General features: G+C 40.2%; 1 long non-coding RNA gene across 1 annotated transcript; it reads right to left on the minus strand.

The window, feature by feature from the left end:
• Nucleotides 1-200: 200 nt before the first annotated feature.
• LOC142930143 (uncharacterized) lies at nucleotides 201-25,900 on the minus strand. Its single transcript, XR_012946123.1, has 3 exons — nucleotides 10,577-25,900; nucleotides 6,233-7,194; nucleotides 201-3,970 (listed from the first exon to the last, which is right to left on the minus strand). It is a non-coding gene; the product is annotated as an uncharacterized LOC142930143 (long non-coding RNA).
• Nucleotides 25,901-27,627: the final 1,727 nt, after the last annotated feature.

Consider the following 27,627-nt stretch of genomic DNA (forward strand, 5'->3'; position numbering starts at 1 on the left):
TCTGTAAAACTATGGGGACATCTGTGAAACTAATGGGACATATGTGAAACTATTGGGGCATCTGTGAAACGACTGGGTGATCTGTGACACTAGTGGGACATATGTGAACCTATTGGGACATCTGTGAAACTATTGGGACATCTGTGAAACTATGGGGATATCTGTTAACCTACTGGGACATCTGTTAACCTACTGGGACATCTGTGAAACTACTGGGACATCTGTTAAACTACTGGGACATCTGTTGAACTATTGGGACATCTGTGAATCTACTGGGACATCTGTAAAACTACTGGGACATATGTGAATCTATTGGGACATCTGTGAAACTATTGAGACATCTGTGAAACAACTGGGACATCTGTTAAACTATTGGGACATCTGTTAAACTACTGGTACATCTGTTAAATTATTGGGACATCTGTAAAACTATGGGGACATCTGTGAAACTAATGGGACATATGTGAAACTATTGGGGCATCTGTGAAACGACTGGGTGATCTGTGACACTAGTGGGACATATGTGAACTTATTGGGACATCTGTGAAACTATTGGGACATCTGTGAAACTATGGGGAGATCTGTGAAACTAATGGGACATATGTGAAACTATTGGGGCATCTGTGAAACGACTGGGTGATCTGTGAAACTACTGGGACATATGTGAACTTATTGGGACATCTGTGAAACTATTGGGACATCTGTGAAACTATGGGGACATCTGTTAACCTACTGGAATATCTGTAAAACTTCTGGGACATCTGTGAAACTATTGGGACATCTGTGAAACTATTGGGACATCTGTGAAACTACTGGTACATCTGTGAAATTATTGGGACATCTGTGCAACTATGGGGACATCTGTGAAACTAATGGGACACATGTGAAACTATTGGGGCATCTGTGAAACGACTGGGTGATCTGTGAAACTACTGGGACATATGTGAACTTATTGGGACATCTGTGAAACTATTGGGACATCTGTGAAACTATTGGGACATCTGTGAAGCTATGGGGACATCTGTGAAACTAATGGGACATATGTGAAACTATTGGGACATCTGTGAAACTACTGGTACATCTGTTAAATTATTGGGACATCTGTAAAACTATGGGGACATCTGTGAAACTAATGGGACATATGTTAAACTATTGGGGCATCTGTGAAACGACTGGGTGATCTGTGACACTAGTGGGACATATGTGAACTTATTGGGACATCTGTGAAACTATTGGGACATCTGTGAAACTATTGGGACATCTGTGAAACTATGGGGACATCTGTGCAACTAATGGGACATAGGTGAAACTATTGGGGCATCTGTGAAACTACTGGGATCATCTGTGAAACTACTGGGACATCTGTAAAACTACTGGGACATCTTTGAAACTATTGGGACATCTGTGAAACTATGGGGACATCTGTTAACCTACTGGAATATCTGTAAAACGTCTGGGACATCTGTGAAATTATTGGGACATCTGTGAAACTATTGGGACATCTGTGAAACTACTGGTACATCTGTGAAATTATTGGGACATCTGTGAAACTATGGGGACATCTGTGAAATTAATGGGACATATGTGAAAATATTGGGGCATCTGTGAAACTACTGGGACATATGTGAAACTACTGGGACATCTGTAAAACTACTGGGACATCTTTGAAACTATTGGGACATCTGTGAAACTATTGGGACATCTGTTAAAGTATTGGGACATCTGTGAAACTACTGGTACATCTGTTAAATTATTGGGACATCTGTGAAACTATGGGGACATCTGTGAAACTAATGGGACATATGTGAAACTATTGGGGCATCTGTGAAACGACTGGGTGATCTGTGAAACTACTGGGACATATGTGAACTTATTGGGACATCTGTGAAACTATTGGGACATCTGTGAAACTATTGGGACATCTGTGAAGCTATGGGGACATCTGTGAAACTAATGGGACATATGTGAAACTATTAGGACATCTGTGAAACTACTGGTACATGTTAAATTATTGGGACATCTGTAAAACTATGGGGACATCTGTGAAACTAATGGGACATATGTTAAACTATTGGGGCATCTGTGAAACGACTGGGTGATCTGTGACACTAGTGGGACATATGTGAACTTATTGGGACATCTGTGAAACTATTGGGACATCTGTGAAACTATTGGGACATCTGTGAAACTATGGGGTCATCTGTGCAACTAATGGGACATATGTGAAACTATTGGGGCATCTGTGAAACTACTGGGATCATCTGTGAAACTACTGGGACATCTGTAAAACTACTGGGACATCTTTGAAACTATTGGGACATCTGTGAAACTATGGGGACATCTGTTAACCTACTGGAATATCTGTAAAACTTCTGGGACATCTGTGAAACTATTGGGACATCTGTGAAACTATTGGGACATCTGTGAAACTACTGGTACATCTGTGAAATTATTGGGACATCTGTGAAACTATGGGGACATCTCTGAAACTAATGGGACATATGTGAAACTATTGGGGCATCTGTGAAACTACTGGGACATATGTGAACCTATTGGGACATCTGTGAATCTACTGGGACATCTGTAAAACTACTGGGACATATGTGAATCTATTGGGACATCTGTGAAACTATTGAGACATCTGTGAAACAACTGGGACATCTGTTAAACTATTGGGACATCTGTTAAACTACTGGTACATCTGTTAAATTATTGGGACATCTGTAAAACTATGGGGACATCTGTGAAACTAATGGGACATATGTGAAACTATTGGGGCATCTGTGAAACGACTGGGTGATCTGTGACACTAGTGGGACATATGTGAACTTATTGGGACATCTGTGAAACTATTGGGACATCTGTGAAACTATTGGGACATCTGTGAAACTATGGGGACATCTGTGCAACTAATGGGACATATGTGAAACTATTGGGGCATCTGTGAAACTACTGGGATCATCTGTGAAACTACTGGGACATCTGTAAAACTACTGGGACATCTTTGAAAGTATTGGGACATCTGTGAAACTATGGGGACATCTGTTAACCTACTGGAATATCTGTAAAACTTCTGGGACATCTGTGAAACTATTGGGACATCTGTGAAACTATTGGGACATCTGTGAAACTACTGGTACATCTGTGAAATTATTGGGACATCTGTGAAACTATGGGGACATCTGTGAAACTAATGGGACATATGTGAAACTATTGGGGCATCTGTGAAACTACTGGGACATATGTGAACCTATTGGGACATCTGTGAATCTACTGGGACATCTGTAAAACTACTGGGACATATGTGAATCTATTGGGACATCTGTGAAACTATTGAGACATCTGTGAAACAACTGGGACATCTGTTAAACTATTGGGACATCTGTTAAACTACTGGTACATCTGTTAAATTATTGGGACATCTGTAAAACTATGGGGACATCTGTGAAACTAATGGGACATATGGGAAACTATTGGGGCATCTGTGAAACGACTGGGTGATCTGTGACACTAGTGGGACATATGTGACCTTATTGGGACATCTGTGAAACTATTGGGACATCTGTGAAACTATTGGGACATCTGTGAAACTATGGGGACATCTGTGCAACTAATGGGACATATGTGAAACTATTGGGGCATCTGTGAAACTACTGGGATCATCTGTGAAACTACTGGGACATCTGTAAAACTACTGGGACATCTTTGAAACTATTGGGACATTTGTGAAACTATTGGGACATCTGTTAACCTACTGGAATATCAGTAAAACTCCTGGGACATCTGTGAAACTATTGGGACATCTGTGAAACTATTGGGACATCTGTGAAACTACTGGTACATCTGTGAAATTATTGGGACATCTGTGAAACTATGGGGACATCTGTGAAACTAATGGGACATATGTGAAACTATTGGGGCATCTGTGAAACGACTGGGTGATCTGTGAAACTACTGGGACATATGTGAACTTATTGGGACATCTGTGAAACTATTGTGACATCTGTGAAACTATTGGGACATCTGTGAAGCTATGGGGACATCTGTGAAACTAATGGGACATAGGTGAAACTATTGGGGCATCTGTGAAACTACTGGGATCATCTGTGAAACTACTGGGACATCTGTAAAACTACTGGGACATCTTTGAAACTATTGGGACATCTGTGAAACTATGGGGACATCTGTTAACCTACTGGAATATCTGTAAAACTTCTGGGACATCTGTGAAATTATTGGGACATCTGTGAAACTATTGGGACATCTGTGAAACTACTGGTACATCTGTGAAATTATTGGGACATCTGTGAAACTATGGGGACATCTGTGAAACTAATGGGACATATGTAAAAATATTGGGGCATCTGTGAAACTACTGGGACATATGTGAAACTACTGGGACATCTGTAAAACTACTGGGACATCTTTGAAACTATTGGGACATCTGTGAAACTATTGGGACATCTGTTAAACTTCTGGGACATCTGTGAAACTATTGGGACATCTGTGAAACTATTTGGGACATCTGTTAAAGTATTGGGACATCTGTGAAACTACTGGTACATCTGTTAAATTATTGGGACATCTGTGAAACTATGGGGACATCTGTGAAACTAATGGGACATATGTGAAACTATTGGGGCATCTGTGAAACGACTGGGTGATCTGTGAAACTACTGGGACATATGTGAAGCTATGGGGACATCTGTGAAACTAATGGGACATATGTGAAACTATTAGGACATCTGTGAAACTACTGGTACATGTTAAATTATTGGGACATCTGTAAAACTATGGGGACATCTGTGAAACTAATGGGACATATGTTAAACTATTGGGGCATCTGTGAAACGACTGGGTGATCTGTGACACTAGTGGGACATATGTGAACTTATTGGGACATCTGTGAAACTATTGGGACATCTGTGAAACTATTGGGACATCTGTGAAACTATGGGGTCATCTGTGCAACTAATGGGACATATGTGAAACTATTGGGGCATCTGTGAAACTACTGGGATCATCTGTGAAACTACTGGGACATCTGTAAAACTACTGGGACATCTTTGAAACTATTGGGACATCTGTGAAACTATGGGGACATCTGTTAACCTACTGGAATATCTGTAAAACTTCTGGGACATCTGTGAAACTATTGGGACATCTGTGAAACTATTGGGACATCTGTGAAACTACTGGTACATCTGTGAAAATATTGGGACATCTGTGAAACTATGGGGACATCTGTGAAACTAATGGGACATATGTGAAACTATTGGGGCATCTGTGAAACTACTGGGACATATGTGAACCTATTGGGACATCTGTGAATCTACTGGGACATCTGTAAAACTACTGGGACATATGTGAATCTATTGGGACATCTGTGAAACTATTGAGACATCTGTGAAACAACTGGGACATCTGTTAAACTATTGGGACATCTGTTAAACTACTGGTACATCTGTTAAATTATTGGGACATCTGTAAAACTATGGGGACATCTGTGAAACTAATGGGACATATGTGAAACTATTGGGGCATCTGTGAAACGACTGGGTGATCTGTGACACTAGTGGGACATATGTGAACTTATTGGGACATCTGTGAAACTATTGGGACATCTGTGAAACTATTGGGACATCTGTGAAACTATGGGGACATCTGTGCAACTAATGGGACATATGTGAAACTATTGGGGCATCTGTGAAACTACTGGGATCATCTGTGAAACTACTGGGACATCTGTAAAACTACTGGGACATCTTTGAAAGTATTGGGACATCTGTGAAACTATGGGGACATCTGTTAACCTACTGGAATATCTGTAAAACTTCTGGGACATCTGTGAAACTATTGGGACATCTGTGAAACTATTGGGACATCTGTGAAACTACTGGTACATCTGTGAAATTATTGGGACATCTGTGAAACTATGGGGACATCTGTGAAACTAATGGGACATATGTGAAACTATTGGGGCATCTGTGAAACTACTGGGACATATGTGAACCTATTGGGACATCTGTGAATCTACTGGGACATCTGTAAAACTACTGGGACATATGTGAATCTATTGGGACATCTGTGAAACTATTGAGACATCTGTGAAACAACTGGGACATCTGTTAAACTATGGGGACATCTGTGAAACTAATGGGACATATGTGAAACTATTGGGGCATCTGTGAAACGACTGGGTGATCTGTGACACTAGTGGGACATATGTGACCTTATTGGGACATCTGTGAAACTATTGTGACATCTGTGAAACTATTGGGACATCTGTGAAGCTATGGGGACATCTGTGAAACTAATGGGACATATGTGAAACTATTGGGACATCTGTGAAACTACTGGTACATCTGTTAAATTATTGGGACATCTGTAAAACTATGGGGACATCTGTGAAACTAATGGGACATATGTGAAACTATTGGGGCATCTGTGAAACGACTGGGTGATCTGTGACACTAGTGGGACATATGTGAACTTATTGGGACATCTGTGAAACTATTGGGACATCTGTGAAACTATTGGGACATCTGTGAAACTATGGGGACATCTGTGCAACTAATGGGACATATGTGAAACTATTGGGGCATCTGTGAAACTACTGGGATCATCTGTGAAACTACTGGGACATCTGTAAAACTACTGGGACATCTTTGAAACTATTGGGACATCTGTGAAACTATGGGGACATCTGTTAACCTACTGGAATATCTGTAAAACTTCTGGGACATCTGTGAAATTATTGGGACATCTGTGAAACTATTGGGACATCTGTGAAACTACTGGTACATCTGTGAAATTATTGGGACATCTGTGAAACTATGGAGACATCTGTGAAACTAATGGGACATATGTGAAAATATTGGGGCATCTGTGAAACTACTGGGACATATGCGAAACTACTGGAACATCTGTAAAACTACTGGGACATCTTTGAAACTATTGGGACATCTGTCAAACTATTGGGACATCTGTTATACTTCTGGGACATCTGTGAAACTATTGGGACATCTGTGAAACTATTTGGGACATCTGTTAAAGTATTGGGACATCTGTGAAACTACTGGTACATCTGTGAAACTATGGGGACATCTGTGAAACTAATGGGACATATGTGAAACTATTGGGGCATCTGTGAAACGACTGGGTGATCTGTGAAACTACTGGGACATATGTGAACTTATTGGGACATCTGTGAAACTATTGTGACATCTGTGAAACTATTGGGACATCTGTGAAGCTATGGGGACATCTGTGAAACTAATGGGACATAGGTGAAACTATTGGGGCATCTGTGAAACTACTGGGATCATCTGTGAAACTACTGGGACATCTGTAAAACTACTGGGACATCTTTGAAACTATTGGGACATCTGTGAAACTATGGGGACATCTGTTAACCTACTGGAATATCTGTACAACTTCTGGGACATCTGTGAAATTATTGGGACATCTGTGAAACTATTGGGACATCTGTGAAACTACTGGTACATCTGTGAAATTATTGGGACATCTGTGAAACTATGGGGACATCTGTGAAACTAATGGGACATATGTAAAAATATTGGGGCATCTGTGAAACTACTGGGACATATGTGAAACTACTGGGACATCTGTAAAACTACTGGGACATCTTTGAAACTATTGGGACATCTGTGAAACTATTGGGACATCTGTTAAACTTCTGGGACATCTGTGAAACTATTGGGACATCTGTGAAACTATTTGGGACATCTGTTAAAGTATTGGGACATCTGTGAAACTACTGGTACATCTGTTAAATTATTGGGACATCTGTGAAACTATGGGGACATCTGTGAAACTAATGGGACATATGTGAAACTATTGGGGCATCTGTGAAACGACTGGGTGATCTGTGAAACTACTGGGACATATGTGAAGCTATGGGGACATCTGTGAAACTAATGGGACATATGTGAAACTATTAGGACATCTGTGAAACTACTGGTACATGTTAAATTATTGGGACATCTGTAAAACTATGGGGACATCTGTGAAACTAATGGGACATATGTTAAACTATTGGGGCATCTGTGAAACGACTGGGTGATCTGTGACACTAGTGGGACATATGTGAACTTATTGGGACATCTGTGAAACTATTGGGACATCTGTGAAACTATTGGGACATCTGTGAAACTATGGGGTCATCTGTGCAACTAATGGGACATATGTGAAACTATTGGGGCATCTGTGAAACTACTGGGATCATCTGTGAAACTACTGGGACATCTGTAAAACTACTGGGACATCTTTGAAACTATTGGGACATCTGTGAAACTATGGGGACATCTGTTAACCTACTGGAATATCTGTACAACTTCTGGGACATCTGTGAAATTATTGGGACATCTGTGAAACTATTGGGACATCTGTGAAACTACTGGTACATCTGTGAAATTATTGGGACATCTGTGAAACTATGGGGACATCTGTGAAACTAATGGGACATATGTAAAAATATTGGGGCATCTGTGAAACTACTGGGACATATGTGAAACTACTGGGACATCTGTAAAACTACTGGGACATCTTTGAAACTATTGGGACATCTGTGAAACTATTGGGACATCTGTTAAACTTCTGGGACATCTGTGAAACTATTGGGACATCTGTGAAACTATTTGGGACATCTGTTAAAGTATTGGGACATCTGTGAAACTACTGGTACATCTGTTAAATTATTGGGACATCTGTGAAACTATGGGGACATCTGTGAAACTAATGGGACATATGTGAAACTATTGGGGCATCTGTGAAACGACTGGGTGATCTGTGAAACTACTGGGACATATGTGAAGCTATGGGGACATCTGTGAAACTAATGGGACATATGTGAAACTATTAGGACATCTGTGAAACTACTGGTACATGTTAAATTATTGGGACATCTGTAAAACTATGGGGACATCTGTGAAACTAATGGGACATATGTTAAACTATTGGGGCATCTGTGAAACGACTGGGTGATCTGTGACACTAGTGGGACATATGTGAACTTATTGGGACATCTGTGAAACTATTGGGACATCTGTGAAACTATTGGGACATCTGTGAAACTATGGGGTCATCTGTGCAACTAATGGGACATATGTGAAACTATTGGGGCATCTGTGAAACTACTGGGATCATCTGTGAAACTACTGGGACATCTGTAAAACTACTGGGACATCTTTGAAACTATTGGGACATCTGTGAAACTATGGGGACATCTGTTAACCTACTGGAATATCTGTAAAACTTCTGGGACATCTGTGAAACTATTGGGACATCTGTGAAACTATTGGGACATCTGTGAAACTACTGGTACATCTGTGAAAATATTGGGACATCTGTGAAACTATGGGGACATCTGTGAAACTAATGGGACATATGTGAAACTATTGGGGCATCTGTGAATCTACTGGGACATCTGTAAAACTACTGGGACATATGTGAATCTATTGGGACATCTGTGAAACTATTGAGACATCTGTGAAACAACTGGGACATCTGTTAAACTATTGGGACATCTGTTAAACTACTGGTACATCTGTTAAATTATTGGGACATCTGTAAAACTATGGGGACATCTGTGAAACTAATGGGACATATGTGAAACTATTGGGGCATCTGTGAAACGACTGGGTGATCTGTGACACTAGTGGGACATATGTGAACTTATTGGGACATCTGTGAAACTATTGGGACATCTGTGAAACTATTGGGACATCTGTGAAACTATGGGGACATCTGTGCAACTAATGGGACATATGTGAAACTATTGGGGCATCTGTGAAACTATTGGGGCATCTGTGAAACGACTGGGTGATCTGTGACACTAGTGGGACATATGTGAACTTATTGGGACATCTGTGAAACTATTGGGACATCTGTGAAACTATTGGGACATCTGTGAAACTATGGGGACATCTGTGCAACTAATGGGACATATGTGAAACTATTGGGGCATCTGTGAAACTACTGGGATCATCTGTGAAACTACTGGGACATCTGTAAAACTACTGGGACATCTTTGAAAGTATTGGGACATCTGTGAAACTATGGGGACATCTGTTAACCTACTGGAATATCTGTAAAACTTCTGGGACATCTGTGAAACTATTGGGACATCTGTGAAACTATTGGGACATCTGTGAAACTACTGGTACATCTGTGAAATTATTGGGACATCTGTGAAACTATGGGGACATCTGTGAAACTAATGGGACATATGTGAAACTATTGGGGCATCTGTGAAACTACTGGGACATATGTGAACCTATTGGGACATCTGTGAATCTACTGGGACATCTGTAAAACTACTGGGACATATGTGAATCTATTGGGACATCTGTGAAACTATTGAGACATCTGTGAAACAACTGGGACATCTGTTAAACTATTGGGACATCTGTTAAACTACTGGTACATCTGTTAAATTATTGGGACATCTGTAAAACTATGGGGACATCTGTGAAACTAATGGGACATATGTGAAACTATTGGGGCATCTGTGAAACGACTGGGTGATCTGTGACACTAGTGGGACATATGTGACCTTATTGGGACATCTGTGAAACTATTGTGACATCTGTGAAACTATTGGGACATCTGTGAAGCTATGGGGACATCTGTGAAACTAATGGGACATATGTGAAACTATTGGGACATCTGTGAAACTACTGGTACATCTGTTAAATTATTGGGACATCTGTAAAACTATGGGGACATCTGTGAAACTAATGGGACATATGTGAAACTATTGGGGCATCTGTGAAACGACTGGGTGATCTGTGACACTAGTGGGACATATGTGAACTTATTGGGACATCTGTGAAACTATTGGGACATCTGTAAAAATATGGGGACATCTGTGAAACTAATGGGACATATGTGAAACTATTGGGGCATCTGTGAAACGACTGGGTGATCTGTGACACTAGTGGGACATATGTGAACTTATTGGGACATCTGTGAAACTATTGGGACATCTGTGAAACTATTGGGACATCTGTGAAACTATGGGGACATCTGTGCAACTAATGGGACATATGTGAAACTATTGGGGCATCTGTGAAACTACTGGGATCATCTGTGAAACTACTGGGACATCTGTAAAACTACTGGGACATCTTTGAAAGTATTGGGACATCTGTGAAACTATGGGGACATCTGTTAACCTACTGGAATATCTGTAAAACTTCTGGGACATCTGTGAAACTATTGGGACATCTGTGAAACTATTGGGACATCTGTGAAACTACTGGTACATCTGTGAAATTATTGGGACATCTGTGAAACTATGGGGACATCTGTGAAACTAATGGGACATATGTGAAACTATTGGGGCATCTGTGAAACTACTGGGACATATGTGAACCTATTGGGACATCTGTGAATCTACTGGGACATCTGTAAAACTACTGGGACATATGTGAATCTATTGGGACATCTGTGAAACTATTGAGACATCTGTGAAACAACTGGGACATCTGTTAAACTATTGGGACATCTGTTAAACTACTGGTACATCTGTTAAATTATTGGGACATCTGTAAAACTATGGGGACATCTGTGAAACTAATGGGACATATGTGAAACTATTGGGGCATCTGTGAAACGACTGGGTGATCTGTGACACTAGTGGGACATATGTGACCTTATTGGGACATCTGTGAAACTATTGTGACATCTGTGAAACTATTGGGACATCTGTGAAGCTATGGGGACATCTGTGAAACTAATGGGACATATGTGAAACTATTGGGACATCTGTGAAACTACTGGTACATCTGTTAAATTATTGGGACATCTGTAAAACTATGGGGACATCTGTGAAACTAATGGGACATATGTGAAACTATTGGGGCATCTGTGAAACGACTGGGTGATCTGTGACACTAGTGGGACATATGTGAACTTATTGGGACATCTGTGAAACTATTGGGACATCTGTGAAACTATTGGGACATCTGTGAAACTATGGGGACATCTGTGCAACTAATGGGACATATGTGAAACTATTGGGGCATCTGTGAAACTACTGGGATCATCTGTGAAACTACTGGGACATCTGTAAAACTACTGGGACATCTTTGAAACTATTGGGACATCTGTGAAACTATGGGGACATCTGTTAACCTACTGGAATATCTGTAAAACTTCTGGGACATCTGTGAAATTATTGGGACATCTGTGAAACTATTGGGACATCTGTGAAACTACTGGTACATCTGTGAAATTATTGGGACATCTGTGAAACTATGGAGACATCTGTGAAACTAATGGGACATATGTGAAAATATTGGGGCATCTGTGAAACTACTGGGACATATGCGAAACTACTGGGACATCTGTAAAACTACTGGGACATCTTTGAAACTATTGGGACATCTGTGAAACTATTGGGACATCTGTTAAACTTCTGGGACATCTGTGAAACTATTGGGACATCTGTGAAACTATTTGGGACATCTGTTAAAGTATTGGGACATCTGTGAAACTACTGGTACATCTGTTAAATTATTGGGACATCTGTGAAACTATGGGGACATCTGTGAAACTAATGGGACATATGTGAAACTATTGGGGCATCTGTGAAACGACTGGGTGATCTGTGAAACTACTGGGACATATGTGAACTTATTGGGACATCTGTGAAACTATTGGGACATCTGTGAAACTATTGGGAAATCGGTGAAACTATGGGGACATCTGTGAAAATAATGGGACATATGTGAAACTATTGGGGCATCTGTGAAACTACTGGGATCATCTGTGAAACTAGCGGGACATCTGTAAAACTACTGGGACATCTTTGAAACTATTGGAACATCTGTGAAACTATGGGGACATCTGTTAACCTACTGGAATATCTGTAAAACTTCTGGGACATCTGTGAAACTATTGGGACATCTGTGAAACTATTGGGAAATCTGTGAAACTATTGGGACATCTGTGAATCTATTGGGACATCTGTGAAACTATTTGGGACATCTGTTAAACTATTGGGACATCTGTGAAAATACTGGTACATCTGTGAAATTATTGGGACATCTGTGAAACTATGGGGACATCTGTGAAACTAATGGGACATATGTGAAACTATTGGGGCATCTGTGAAACTACTGGGAGATATGTGAACCTATTGGGACATCTGTGAAACTTTTGGGACATCTGTGAAACTATGGGGACATCTGTTAACCTACTGGGACATCTGTGAAACTACTGGGACATCTGTTAAACTACTGGGACATCTGTTGAACTATTGGGACATCTGTGAATCTACTGGGACATCTGTAAAACTACTGGGAAATATGTGAATCTATTGGGACATCTGTGAAACTATTGGGACATCTGTGAAACTATTGAGACATCTGTGAAACAACTGGGACATCTGTGAAACTATTGGGACATCTGTGACACTATTTGGGACATCTGTTAAACTATTGGGACATCTGTGAAACTACTGATACATCTGTTAAATTATTGGGACATCTGTGAAACTATGGGGACATCTGTGAAACTAATGGGACATATGTGAAACTATTGGGGCATCTGTGAAACGACTGGGTGATCTGTGAAACTACTGGGACATATGTGAACTTATTGGGACATCTGTGAGACTATTGGGACATCTGTGAAACTATTGGGACATCTGTGAAACTATGGGGACATCTGTGAAACTAATGGGACTTATGTTAAACTATTGGGACATCTGTGAAACTACTGGTACATCTGTTAAATTATTGGGACATCTGTAAAACTATGGGGACATCTGTTAACCTACTGGAATATCTGTAAAACTTCTGGGACATCTGTGAAATTATTGGGACATCTGTGAAACTATTGGGACATCTGTGAAACTATGGGGACATCTGTGAAACTAATGGGACATATGTGAAAATATTGGGGCATCTGTGAAACTACTGGGACATATGTGAAACTACTGGGACATCTGTAAAACTACTGGGACATCTTTGAAACTATTGGGACATCTGTGAAACTATTGGGACATCTGTTAAACTTCTGGGACATCTGTGAAACTATTGGGACATCTGTGAAACTATTTGGGACATCTGTTAAAGTATTCGGACATCTGTGAAACTACTGGTACATCTGTTAAATTATTGGGACATCTGTGAAACTATGGGGACATCTGTGAAACTAATGGGACATATGTGAAACTATTGGGGCATCTGTGAAACGACTGGGTGATCTGTGAAACTACTGGGACATATGTGAACTTATTGGGACATCTGTGAAACTATTGGGACATCTGTGAAACTATTGGGACATCGGTGAAACTATGGGGACATCTGTGAAACTAATGGGACATATGTGAAACTATTGGGGCATCTGTGAAACTACTGGGATCATCTGTGAAACTAGCGGGTCATCTGTAAAACTACTGGGACATCTTTGAAACTATTGGAACATCTGTGAAACTATGGGGACATCTGTTAACCTACTGGAATATCTGTAAAACTTCTGGGACATCTGTGAAACTATTGGGACATCTGTGAAACTATTGGGACATCTGTGAAACTACTGGTACATCTGTGAAATTATTGGGACATCTGTGAAACTATGGGGACATCTGTGAAACTAATGGGACATATGTGAAACTATTGGGGCATCTGTGAAACTACTGGGACATATGTGAACCTATTGGGACATCTGTGAATCTACTGGGACATCTGTAAAACTACTGGGACATATGTGAATCTATTGGGACATCTGTGAAACTATTGAGACATCTGTGAAACAACTGGGACATCTGTTAAACTATTGGGACATCTGTTAAACTACTGGTACATCTGTTAAATTATTGGGACATCTGTAAAACTATGGGGACATCTGTGAAACTAATGGGACATATGTGAAACTATTGGGGCATCTGTGAAACGACTGGGTGATCTGTGACACTAGTGGGACATATGTGACCTTATTGGGACATCTGTGAAACTATTGTGACATCTGTGAAACTATTGGGACATCTGTGAAGCTATGGGGACATCTGTGAAACTAATGGGACATATGTGAAACTATTGGGACATCTGTGAAACTACTGGTACATCTGTTAAATTATTGGGACATCTGTAAAACTATGGGGACATCTGTGAAACTAATGGGACATATGTGAAACTATTGGGGCATCTGTGAAACGACTGGGTGATCTGTGACACTAGTGGGACATATGTGAACTTATTGGGACATCTGTGAAACTATTGGGACATCTGTGAAACTATTGGGACATCTGTGAAACTATGGGGACATCTGTGCAACTAATGGGACATATGTGAAACTATTGGGGCATCTGTGAAACTACTGGGATCATCTGTGAAACTACTGGGACATCTGTAAAACTACTGGGACATCTTTGAAACTATTGGGACATCTGTGAAACTATGGGGACATCTGTTAACCTACTGGAATATCTGTAAAACTTCTGGGACATCTGTGAAATTATTGGGACATCTGTGAAACTATTGGGACATCTGTGAAACTACTGGTACATCTGTGAAATTATTGGGACATCTGTGAAACTATGGAGACATCTGTGAAACTAATGGGACATATGTGAAAATATTGGGGCATCTGTGAAACTACTGGGACATATGCGAAACTACTGGGACATCTGTAAAACTACTGGGACATCTTTGAAACTATTGGGACATCTGTGAAACTATTGGGACATCTGTTAAACTTCTGGGACATCTGTGAAACTATTGGGACATCTGTGAAACTATTTGGGACATCTGTTAAAGTATTGGGACATCTGTGAAACTACTGGTACATCTGTTAAATTATTGGGACATCTGTGAAACTATGGGGACATCTGTGAAACTAATGGGACATATGTGAAACTATTGGGGCATCTGTGAAACGACTGGGTGATCTGTGAAACTACTGGGACATATGTGAACTTATTGGGACATCTGTGAAACTATTGGGACATCTGTGAAACTATTGGGAAATCGGTGAAACTATGGGGACATCTGTGAAAATAATGGGACATATGTGAAACTATTGGGGCATCTGTGAAACTACTGGGATCATCTGTGAAACTAGCGGGACATCTGTAAAACTACTGGGACATCTTTGAAACTATTGGAACATCTGTGAAACTATGGGGACATCTGTTAACCTACTGGAATATCTGTAAAACTTCTGGGACATCTGTGAAACTATTGGGACATCTGTGAAACTATTGGGAAATCTGTGAAACTATTGGGACATCTGTGAATCTATTGGGACATCTGTGAAACTATTTGGGACATCTGTTAAACTATTGGGACATCTGTGAAAATACTGGTACATCTGTGAAATTATTGGGACATCTGTGAAACTATGGGGACATCTGTGAAACTAATGGGACATATGTGAAACTATTGGGGCATCTGTGAAACTACTGGGAGATATGTGAACCTATTGGGACATCTGTGAAACTTTTGGGACATCTGTGAAACTATGGGGACATCTGTTAACCTACTGGGACATCTGTGAAACTACTGGGACATCTGTTAAACTACTGGGACATCTGTTGAACTATTGGGACATCTGTGAATCTACTGGGACATCTGTAAAACTACTGGGAAATATGTGAATCTATTGGGACATCTGTGAAACTATTGGGACATCTGTGAAACTATTGAGACATCTGTGAAACAACTGGGACATCTGTGAAACTATTGGGACATCTGTGACACTATTTGGGACATCTGTTAAACTATTGGGACATCTGTGAAACTACTGATACATCTGTTAAATTATTGGGACATCTGTGAAACTATGGGGACATCTGTGAAACTAATGGGACATATGTGAAACTATTGGGGCATCTGTGAAACGACTGGGTGATCTGTGAAACTACTGGGACATATGTGAACTTATTGGGACATCTGTGAGACTATTGGGACATCTGTGAAACTATTGGGACATCTGTGAAACTATGGGGACATCTGTGAAACTAATGGGACTTATGTTAAACTATTGGGACATCTGTGAAACTACTGGTACATCTGTTAAATTATTGGGACATCTGTAAAACTATGGGGACATCTGTTAACCTACTGGAATATCTGTAAAACTTCTGGGACATCTGTGAAATTATTGGGACATCTGTGAAACTATTGGGACATCTGTGAAACTACTGGTACATCTGTGAAATTATTGGGACATCTGTGAAACTATGGGGACATCTGTGAAACTAATGGGACATATGTGAAAATATTGGGGCATCTGTGAAACTACTGGGACATATGTGAAACTACTGGGACATCTGTAAAACTACTGGGACATCTTTGAAACTATTGGGACATCTGTGAAACTATTGGGGCATCTGTGAAACGACTGGGTGATCTGTGAAACTACTGGGACATATGTGAACTTATTGGGACATCTGTGAAACTATTGGGACATCTGTGAAACTATTGGGAAATCGGTGAAACTATGGGGACATCTGTGAAAATAATGGGACATATGTGAAACTATTGGGGCATCTGTGAAACTACTGGGATCATCTGTGAAACTAGCGGGACATCTGTAAAACTACTGGGACATCTTTGAAACTATTGGAACATCTGTGAAACTATGGGGACATCTGTTAACCTACTGGAATATCTGTAAAACTTCTGGGACATCTGTGAAACTATTGGGACATCTGTGAAACTATTGGGAAATCTGTGAAACTATTGGGACATCTGTGAATCTATTGGGACATCTGTGAAACTATTTGGGACATCTGTTAAACTATTGGGACATCTGTGAAAATACTGGTACATCTGTGAAATTATTGGGACATCTGTGAAACTATGGGGACATCTGTGAAACTAATGGGACATATGTGAAACTATTGGGGCATCTGTGAAACTACTGGGAGATATGTGAACCTATTGGGACATCTGTGAAACTTTTGGGACATCTGTGAAACTATGGGGACATCTGTTAACCTACTGGGACATCTGTGAAACTACTGGGACATCTGTTAAACTACTGGGACATCTGTTGAACTATTGGGACATCTGTGAATCTACTGGGACATCTGTAAAACTACTGGGAAATATGTGAATCTATTGGGACATCTGTGAAACTATTGGGACATCTGTGAAACTATTGAGACATCTGTGAAACAACTGGGACATCTGTGAAACTATTGGGACATCTGTGACACTATTTGGGACATCTGTTAAACTATTGGGACATCTGTGAAACTACTGATACATCTGTTAAATTATTGGGACATCTGTGAAACTATGGGGACATCTGTGAAACTAATGGGACATATGTGAAACTATTGGGGCATCTGTGAAACGACTGGGTGATCTGTGAAACTACTGGGACATATGTGAACTTATTGGGACATCTGTGAGACTATTGGGACATCTGTGAAACTATTGGGACATCTGTGAAACTATGGGGACATCTGTGAAACTAATGGGACTTATGTTAAACTATTGGGACATCTGTGAAACTACTGGTACATCTGTTAAATTATTGGGACATCTGTAAAACTATGGGGACATCTGTTAACCTACTGGAATATCTGTAAAACTTCTGGGACATCTGTGAAATTATTGGGACATCTGTGAAACTATTGGGACATCTGTGAAACTACTGGTACATCTGTGAAATTATTGGGACATCTGTGAAACTATGGGGACATCTGTGAAACTAATGGGACATATGTGAAAATATTGGGGCATCTGTGAAACTACTGGGACATATGTGAAACTACTGGGACATCTGTAAAACTACTGGGACATCTTTGAAACTATTGGGACATCTGTGAAACTATTGGGACATCTGTTAAACTTCTGGGACATCTGTGAAACTATTGGGACATCTGTGAAACTATTTGGGACATCTGTTAAAGTATTCGGACATCTGTGAAACTACTGGTACATCTGTTAAATTATTGGGACATCTGTGAAACTATGGGGACATCTGTGAAACTAATGGGACATATGTGAAACTATTGGGGCATCTGTGAAACGACTGGGTGATCTGTGAAACTACTGGGACATATGTGAACTTATTGGGACATCTGTGAAACTATTGGGACATCTGTGAAACTATTGGGACATCGGTGAAACTATGGGGACATCTGTGAAACTAATGGGACATATGTGAAACTATTGGGGCATCTGTGAAACTACTGGGATCATCTGTGAAACTAGCGGGTCATCTGTAAAACTACTGGGACATCTTTGAAACTATTGGAACATCTGTGAAACTATGGGGACATCTGTTAACCTACTGGAATATCTGTAAAACTTCTGGGACATCTGTGAAACTATTGGGACATCTGTGAAACTATTGGGAAATCTGTGAAACTATTGGGACATCTGTGAATCTATTGGGACATCTGTGAAACTATTTGGGACATCTGTTAAACTATTGGGACATCTGTGAAACTACTGGTACATCTGTGAAATTATTGGGACATCTGTGAAACTATGGGGACATCTGTTAACCTACTGGGACATCTGTGAAACTACTGGGACATCTGTTAAACTACTGGGACATCTGTTGAACTATTGGGACATCTGTGAATCTACTGGGACATCTGTAAAACTACTGGGACATATGTGAATCTATTGGGACATCTGTGAAACTATTGGGACATCTGTGAAACTATTGAGACATCTGTGAAACAACTGGGACATCTGTGAAACTATTGGGACATCTGTGAAACTATTTGGGACATCTGTTAAACTATTGGGACATCTGTGAAACTACTGATACATCTGTTAAATTATTGGGACATCTGTGAAACTATGGGGACATCTGTGAAACTAATGGGACATATGTGAAACTATTGGGGCATCTGTGAAACGACTGGGTGATCTGTGAAACTACTGGGACATATGTGAACTTATTGGGACATCTGTGAGACTATTGGGACATCTGTGAAACTATTGGGACATCTGTGAAACTATGGGGACATCTGTGCAACTAATGGGACATATGTGAAACTATTGGGGCATCTGTGAAACTACTGGGATCATCTGTGAAACTACTGGGACATCTGTAAAACTACTGGGACATCTTTGAAACTATTGGGACATCTGTGAAACTATGGGGACATCTGTTAACCTACTGGAATATCTGTAAAACTCCTGGGACATCTGTGAAACTATTGGGACATCTGTGAAACTATTGGGACATCTGTGAAACTACTGGTACATCTGTGAAATTATTGGGACATCTGTGAAACTATGGGGACATCTGTGAAACTAATGGGACATATGTGAAACTATTGGGGCATCTGTGAAACGACTGGGTGATCTGTGAAACTACTGGGACATATGTGAACTTATTGGGACATCTGTGAGACTATTGGGACATCTGTGAAACTATTGGGACATCTGTGAAACTATGGGGACATCTGTGAAACTAATGGGACATATGTTAAACTATTGGGACATCTGTGAAACTACTGGTACATCTGTTAAATTATTGGGACATCTGTAAAACTATGGGGACATCTGTTAACCTACTGGAATATCTGTAAAACTTCTGGGACATCTGTGAAATTATTGGGACATCTGTGAAACTATTGGGACATCTGTGAAACTACTGGTACATCTGTTAAATTATTGGGACATCTGTAAAACTATGGGGACATCTGTTAACCTACTGGAATATCTGTAAAACTTCTGAGACATCTGTGAAATTATTGGGACATCTGTGAAACTATTGGGACATCTGTGAAACTACTGGTACATCTGTGAAATTATTGGGACATCTGTGAAACTATGGGGACATCTGTGAAACTAATGGGACATATGTGAAAATATTGGGGCATCTGTGAAACTACTGGGACATATGTGAAACTACTGGGACATCTGTAAAACTACTGGGACATCTTTGAAACTATTGGGACATCTGTGAAACTATTGGGACATCTGTTAAACTTCTGGGACATCTGTGAAACTATTGGGACATCTGTGAAACTATTTGGGACATCTGTTAAAGTATTCGGACATCTGTGAAACTACTGGTACATCTGTTAAATTATTGGGACATCTGTGAAACTATGGGGACATCTGTGAAACTAATGGGACATATGTGAAACTATTGGGGCATCTGTGAAACGACTGGGTGATCTGTGAAACTACTGGGACATATGTGAACTTATTGGGACATCTGTGAAACTATTGGGACATCTGTGAAACTATTGGGACATCGGTGAAACTATGGGGACATCTGTGAAACTAATGGGACATATGTGAAACTATTGGGGCATCTGTGAAACTACTGGGATCATCTGTGAAACTAGCGGGTCATCTGTAAAACTACTGGGACATCTTTGAAACTATTGGAACATCTGTGAAACTATGGGGACATCTGTTAACCTACTGGAATATCTGTAAAACTTCTGGGACATCTGTGAAACTATTGGGACATCTGTGAAACTATTGGGAAATCTGTGAAACTATTGGGACATCTGTGAATCTATTGGGACATCTGTGAAACTATTTGGGACATCTGTTAAACTATTGGGACATCTGTGAAACTACTGGTACATCTGTGAAATTATTGGGACATCTGTGAAACTATGGGGACATCTGTTAACCTACTGGGACATCTGTGAAACTACTGGGACATCTGTTAAACTACTGGGACATCTGTTGAACTATTGGGACATCTGTGAATCTACTGGGACATCTGTAAAACTACTGGGACATATGTGAATCTATTGGGACATCTGTGAAACTATTGGGACATCTGTGAAACTATTGAGACATCTGTGAAACAACTGGGACATCTGTGAAACTATTGGGACATCTGTGAAACTATTTGGGACATCTGTTAAACTATTGGGACATCTGTGAAACTACTGATACATCTGTTAAATTATTGGGACATCTGTGAAACTATGGGGACATCTGTGAAACTAATGGGACATATGTGAAACTATTGGGGCATCTGTGAAACGACTGGGTGATCTGTGAAACTACTGGGACATATGTGAACTTATTGGGACATCTGTGAGACTATTGGGACATCTGTGAAACTATTGGGACATCTGTGAAACTATGGGGACATCTGTGCAACTAATGGGACATATGTGAAACTATTGGGGCATCTGTGAAACTACTGGGATCATCTGTGAAACTACTGGGACATCTGTAAAACTACTGGGACATCTTTGAAACTATTGGGACATCTGTGAAACTATGGGGACATCTGTTAACCTACTGGAATATCTGTAAAACTCCTGGGACATCTGTGAAACTATTGGGACATCTGTGAAACTATTGGGACATCTGTGAAACTACTGGTACATCTGTGAAATTATTGGGACATCTGTGAAACTATGGGGACATCTGTGAAACTAATGGGACATATGTGAAACTATTGGGGCATCTGTGAAACGACTGGGTGATCTGTGAAACTACTGGGACATATGTGAACTTATTGGGACATCTGTGAGACTATTGGGACATCTGTGAAACTATTGGGACATCTGTGAAACTATGGGGACATCTGTGAAACTAATGGGACATATGTTAAACTATTGGGACATCTGTGAAACTACTGGTACATCTGTTAAATTATTGGGACATCTGTAAAACTATGGGGACATCTGTTAACCTACTGGAATATCTGTAAAACTTCTGGGACATCTGTGAAATTATTGGGACATCTGTGAAACTATTGGGACATCTGTGAAACTACTGGTACATCTGTGAAATTATTGGGACATCTGTGAAACTATGGGGACATCGGTGAAACTAATGGGACATATGTGAAAATATTGGGGCATCTGTGAAACTACTGGGACATATGTGAAACTACTGGGACATCTGTAAAACTACTGGGACATCTTTGAAACTATTGGGACATCTGTGAAACTATTGGGACATCTGTTAAACTTCTGGGACATCTGTGAAACTATTGGGACATCTGTGAAACTATTTGGGACATCTGTTAAAGTATTCGGACATCTGTGAAACTACTGGTACATGTGTTAAATTATTGGGACATCTGTGAAACTATGGGGACATCTGTGAAACTAATGGGACATATGTGAAACTATTGGGGCATCTGTGAAACTAGCGGGACATCTGTAAAACTACTGGGACATCTTTGAAACTATTGGAACATCTGTGAAACTATGGGGACATCTGTTAACCTACTGGAATATCTGTAAAACTTCTGGGACATCTGTGAAACTATTGGGACATCTGTGAAACTATTGGGAAATCTGTGAAACTATTGGGACATCTGTGAATCTATTGGGACATCTGTGAAACTATTTGGGACATCTGTTAAACTATTGGGACATCTGTGAAACTACTGGTACATCTGTGAAATTATTGGGACATCTGTGAAACTATGGGGACATCTGTTAACCTACTGGGACATCTGTGAAACTACTGGGACATCTGTTAAACTACTGGGACATCTGTTGAACTATTGGGACATCTGTGAATCTACTGGGACATCTGTTAAACTACTGGGACATCTGTTGAACTATTGGGACATCTGTGAATCTACTGGGACATCTGTAAAACTACTGGGACATATGTGAATCTATTGGGACATCTGTGAAACTATTGGGACATCTGTGAAACTATTGAGACATCTGTGAAACAACTGGGACATCTGTGAAACTATTGGGACATCTGTGAAACTATTTGGGACATCTGTTAAACTATTGGGACATCTGTGAAACTACTGATACATCTGTTAAATTATTGGGACATCTGTGAAACTATGGGGACATCTGTGAAACTAATGGGACATATGTGAAACTATTGGGGCATCTGTGAAACGACTGGGTGATCTGTGAAACTACTGGGACATATGTGAACTTATTGGGACATCTGTGAGACTATTGGGACATCTGTGAAACTATTGGGACATCTGTGAAACTATGGGGACATCTGTGCAACTAATGGGACATATGTGAAACTATTGGGGCATCTGTGAAACTACTGGGATCATCTGTGAAACTACTGGGACATCTGTAAAACTACTGGGACATCTTTGAAACTATTGGGACATCTGTGAAACTATGGGGACATCTGTTAACCTACTGGAATATCTGTAAAACTCCTGGGACATCTGTGAAACTATTGGGACATCTGTGAAACTATTGGGACATCTGTGAAACTACTGGTACATCTGTGAAATTATTGGGACATCTGTGAAACTATGGGGACATCTGTGAAACTAATGGGACATATGTGAAACTATTGGGGCATCTGTGAAACGACTGGGTGATCTGTGAAACTACTGGGACATATGTGAACTTATTGGGACATCTGTGAGACTATTGGGACATCTGTGAAACTATTGGGACATCTGTGAAACTATGGGGACATCTGTGAAACTACTGGTACATCTGTTAAATTATTGGGACATCTGTAAAACTATGGGGACATCTGTTAACCTACTGGAATATCTGTAAAACTTCTGGGACATCTGTGAAATTATTGGGACATCTGTGAAACTATTGGGACATCTGTGAAACTACTGGTACATCTGTGAAATTATTGGGACATCTGTGAAACTATGGGGACATCGGTGAAACTAATGGGACATATGTGAAAATATTGGGGCATCTGTGAAACTACTGGGACATATGTGAAACTACTGGGACATCTGTAAAACTACTGGGACATCTTTGAAACTATTGGGGCATCTGTGAAACTATTGGGACATCTGTTAAACTTCTGGGACATCTGTGAAACTATTGGGACATCTGTGAAACTATTTGGGACATCTGTTAAAGTATTCGGACATCTGTGAAACTACTGGTACATGTGTTAAATTATTGGGACATCTGTGAAACTATGGGGACATCTGTGAAACTAATGGGACATATGTGAAACTATTGGGGCATCTGTGAAACGACTGGGTGATCTGTGAAACTACTGGGACATATGTGAACTTATTGGGACATCTGTGAAACTATTGGGACATCTGTGAAACTATTGGGACATCGGTGAAACTATGGGGACATCTGTGAAACTAATGGGACATATGTGAAACTATTGGGGCATCTGTGAAACTACTGGGATCATCTGTGAAACTAGCGGGACATCTGTAAAACTACTGGGACATCTTTGAAACTATTGGAACATCTGTGAAACTATGGGGACATCTGTTAACCTACTGGAATATCTGTAAAACTTCTGGGACATCTGTGAAACTATTGGGACATCTGTGAAACTATTGGGAAATCTGTGAAACTATTGGGACATCTGTGAATCTATTGGGACATCTGTGAAACTATTTGGGACATCTGTTAAACTATTGGGACATCTGTGAAACTACTGGTACATCTGTGAAATTATTGGGACATCTGTGAAACTATGGGGACATCTGTTAACCTACTGGGACATCTGTGAAACTACTGGGACATCTGTTAAACTACTGGGACATCTGTTGAACTATTGGGACATCTGTGAATCTACTGGGACATCTGTAAAACTACTGGGACATATGTGAATCTATTGGGACATCTGTGAAACTATTGGGACATCTGTGAAACTATTGAGACATCTGTGAAACAACTGGGACATCTGTGAAACTATTGGGACATCTGTGAAACTATTTGGGACATCTGTTAAACTATTGGGACATCTGTGAAACTACTGATACATCTGTTAAATTATTGGGACATCTGTGAAACTATGGGGACATCTGTGAAACTAATGGGACATATGTGAAACTATTGGGGCATCTGTGAAACGACTGGGTGATCTGTGAAACTACTGGGACATATGTGAACTTATTGGGACATCTATGAAACTATTGGGACATCTGTGAAACTATTGGGACATCGGTGAAACTATGGGGACATCTGTGAAACTAATGGGACATATGTGAAACTATTGGGGCATCTGTGAAACTACTGGGATCATCTGTGAAACTAGCGGGACATCTGTAAAACTACTGGGACATCTTTGAAACTATTGGGACATCTGTGAAACTATGGGGACATCTGTTAACCTACTGGAATATCTGTAAAACTTCTGGGACATCTGTGAAACTATTGGGACATCTGTGAAACTATTGGGAAATCTGTGAAACTATTGGGACATCTGTGAATCTATTGGGACATCTGTGAAACTATTTGGGACATCTGTTAAACTATTGGGACATCTGTGAAACTACTGGTACATCTGTGAAATTATTGGGACATCTGTGAAACTATGGGGACATCTGTTAACCTACTGGGACATCTGTGAAACTACTGGGACATCTGTTAAACTACTGGGACATCTGTTGAACTATTGGGACATCTGTGAATCTACTGGGACATCTGTAAAACTACTGGGACATATGTGAATCTATTGGGACATCTGTGAAATTATTGGGACATCTGTGAAACTATTGGGACATCTGTGAAACTACTGGTACATCTGTGAAATTATTGGGACATCTGTGAAACTATGGGGACATCGGTGAAACTAATGGGACATATGTGAAAATATTGGGGCATCTGTGAAACTACTGGGACATATGTGAAACTACTGGGACATCTGTAAAACTACTGGGACATCTTTGAAACTATTGGGACATCTGTGAAACTATTGGGACATCTGTTAAACTTCTGGGACATCTGTGAAACTATTGGGACATCTGTGAAACTATTTGGGACATCTGTTAAAGTATTCGGACATCTGTGAAACTACTGGTACATGTGTTAAATTATTGGGACATCTGTGAAACTATGGGGACATCTGTGAAACTAATGGGACATATGTGAAACTATTGGGGCATCTGTGAAACTAGCGGGACATCTGTAAAACTACTGGGACATCTTTGAAACTATTGGAACATCTGTGAAACTATGGGGACATCTGTTAACCTACTGGAATATCTGTAAAACTTCTGGGACATCTGTGAAACTATTGGGACATCTGTGAAACTATTGGGAAATCTGTGAAACTATTGGGACATCTGTGAATCTATTGGGACATCTGTGAAACTATTTGGGACATCTGTTAAACTATTGGGACATCTGTGTAACTACTGGTACATCTGTGAAATTATTGGGACATCTGTGAAACTATGGGGACATCTGTTAACCTACTGGGACATCTGTGAAACTACTGGGACATCTGTTAAACTACTGGGACATCTGTTGAACTATTGGGACATCTGTGAATCTACTGGGACATCTGTTAAACTACTGGGACATCTGTTGAACTATTGGGACATCTGTGAATCTACTGGTACATCTGTAAAACTACTGGGACATATGTGAATCTATTGGGACATCTGTGAAACTATTGGGACATCTGTGAAACTATTGAGACATCTGTGAAACAACTGGGACATCTGTGAAACTATTGGGACATCTGTGAAACTATTTGGGACATCTGATAAACTATTGGGACATCTGTGAAACTACTGATACATCTGTTAAATTATTGGGACATCTGTGAAACTATGGGGACATCTGTGAAACTAATGGGACATATGTGAAACTATTGGGGCATCTGTGAAACGACTGGGTGATCTGTGAAACTACTGGGACATATGTGAACTTATTGGGACATCTGTGAGACTATTGGGACATCTGTGAAACTATTGGGACATCTGTGAAACTATGGGGACATCTGTGCAACTAATGGGACA

The sequence above is a fragment of the Petromyzon marinus genome, chromosome 37 (assembly GCF_048934315.1).
Source record: "Petromyzon marinus isolate PM22_M1 ecotype Great Lakes invasive population chromosome 37, UKy_Petmar_22M1.pri1.0, whole genome shotgun sequence".
Taxonomy (NCBI): Eukaryota; Metazoa; Chordata; class Hyperoartia; order Petromyzontiformes; family Petromyzontidae; genus Petromyzon; species Petromyzon marinus.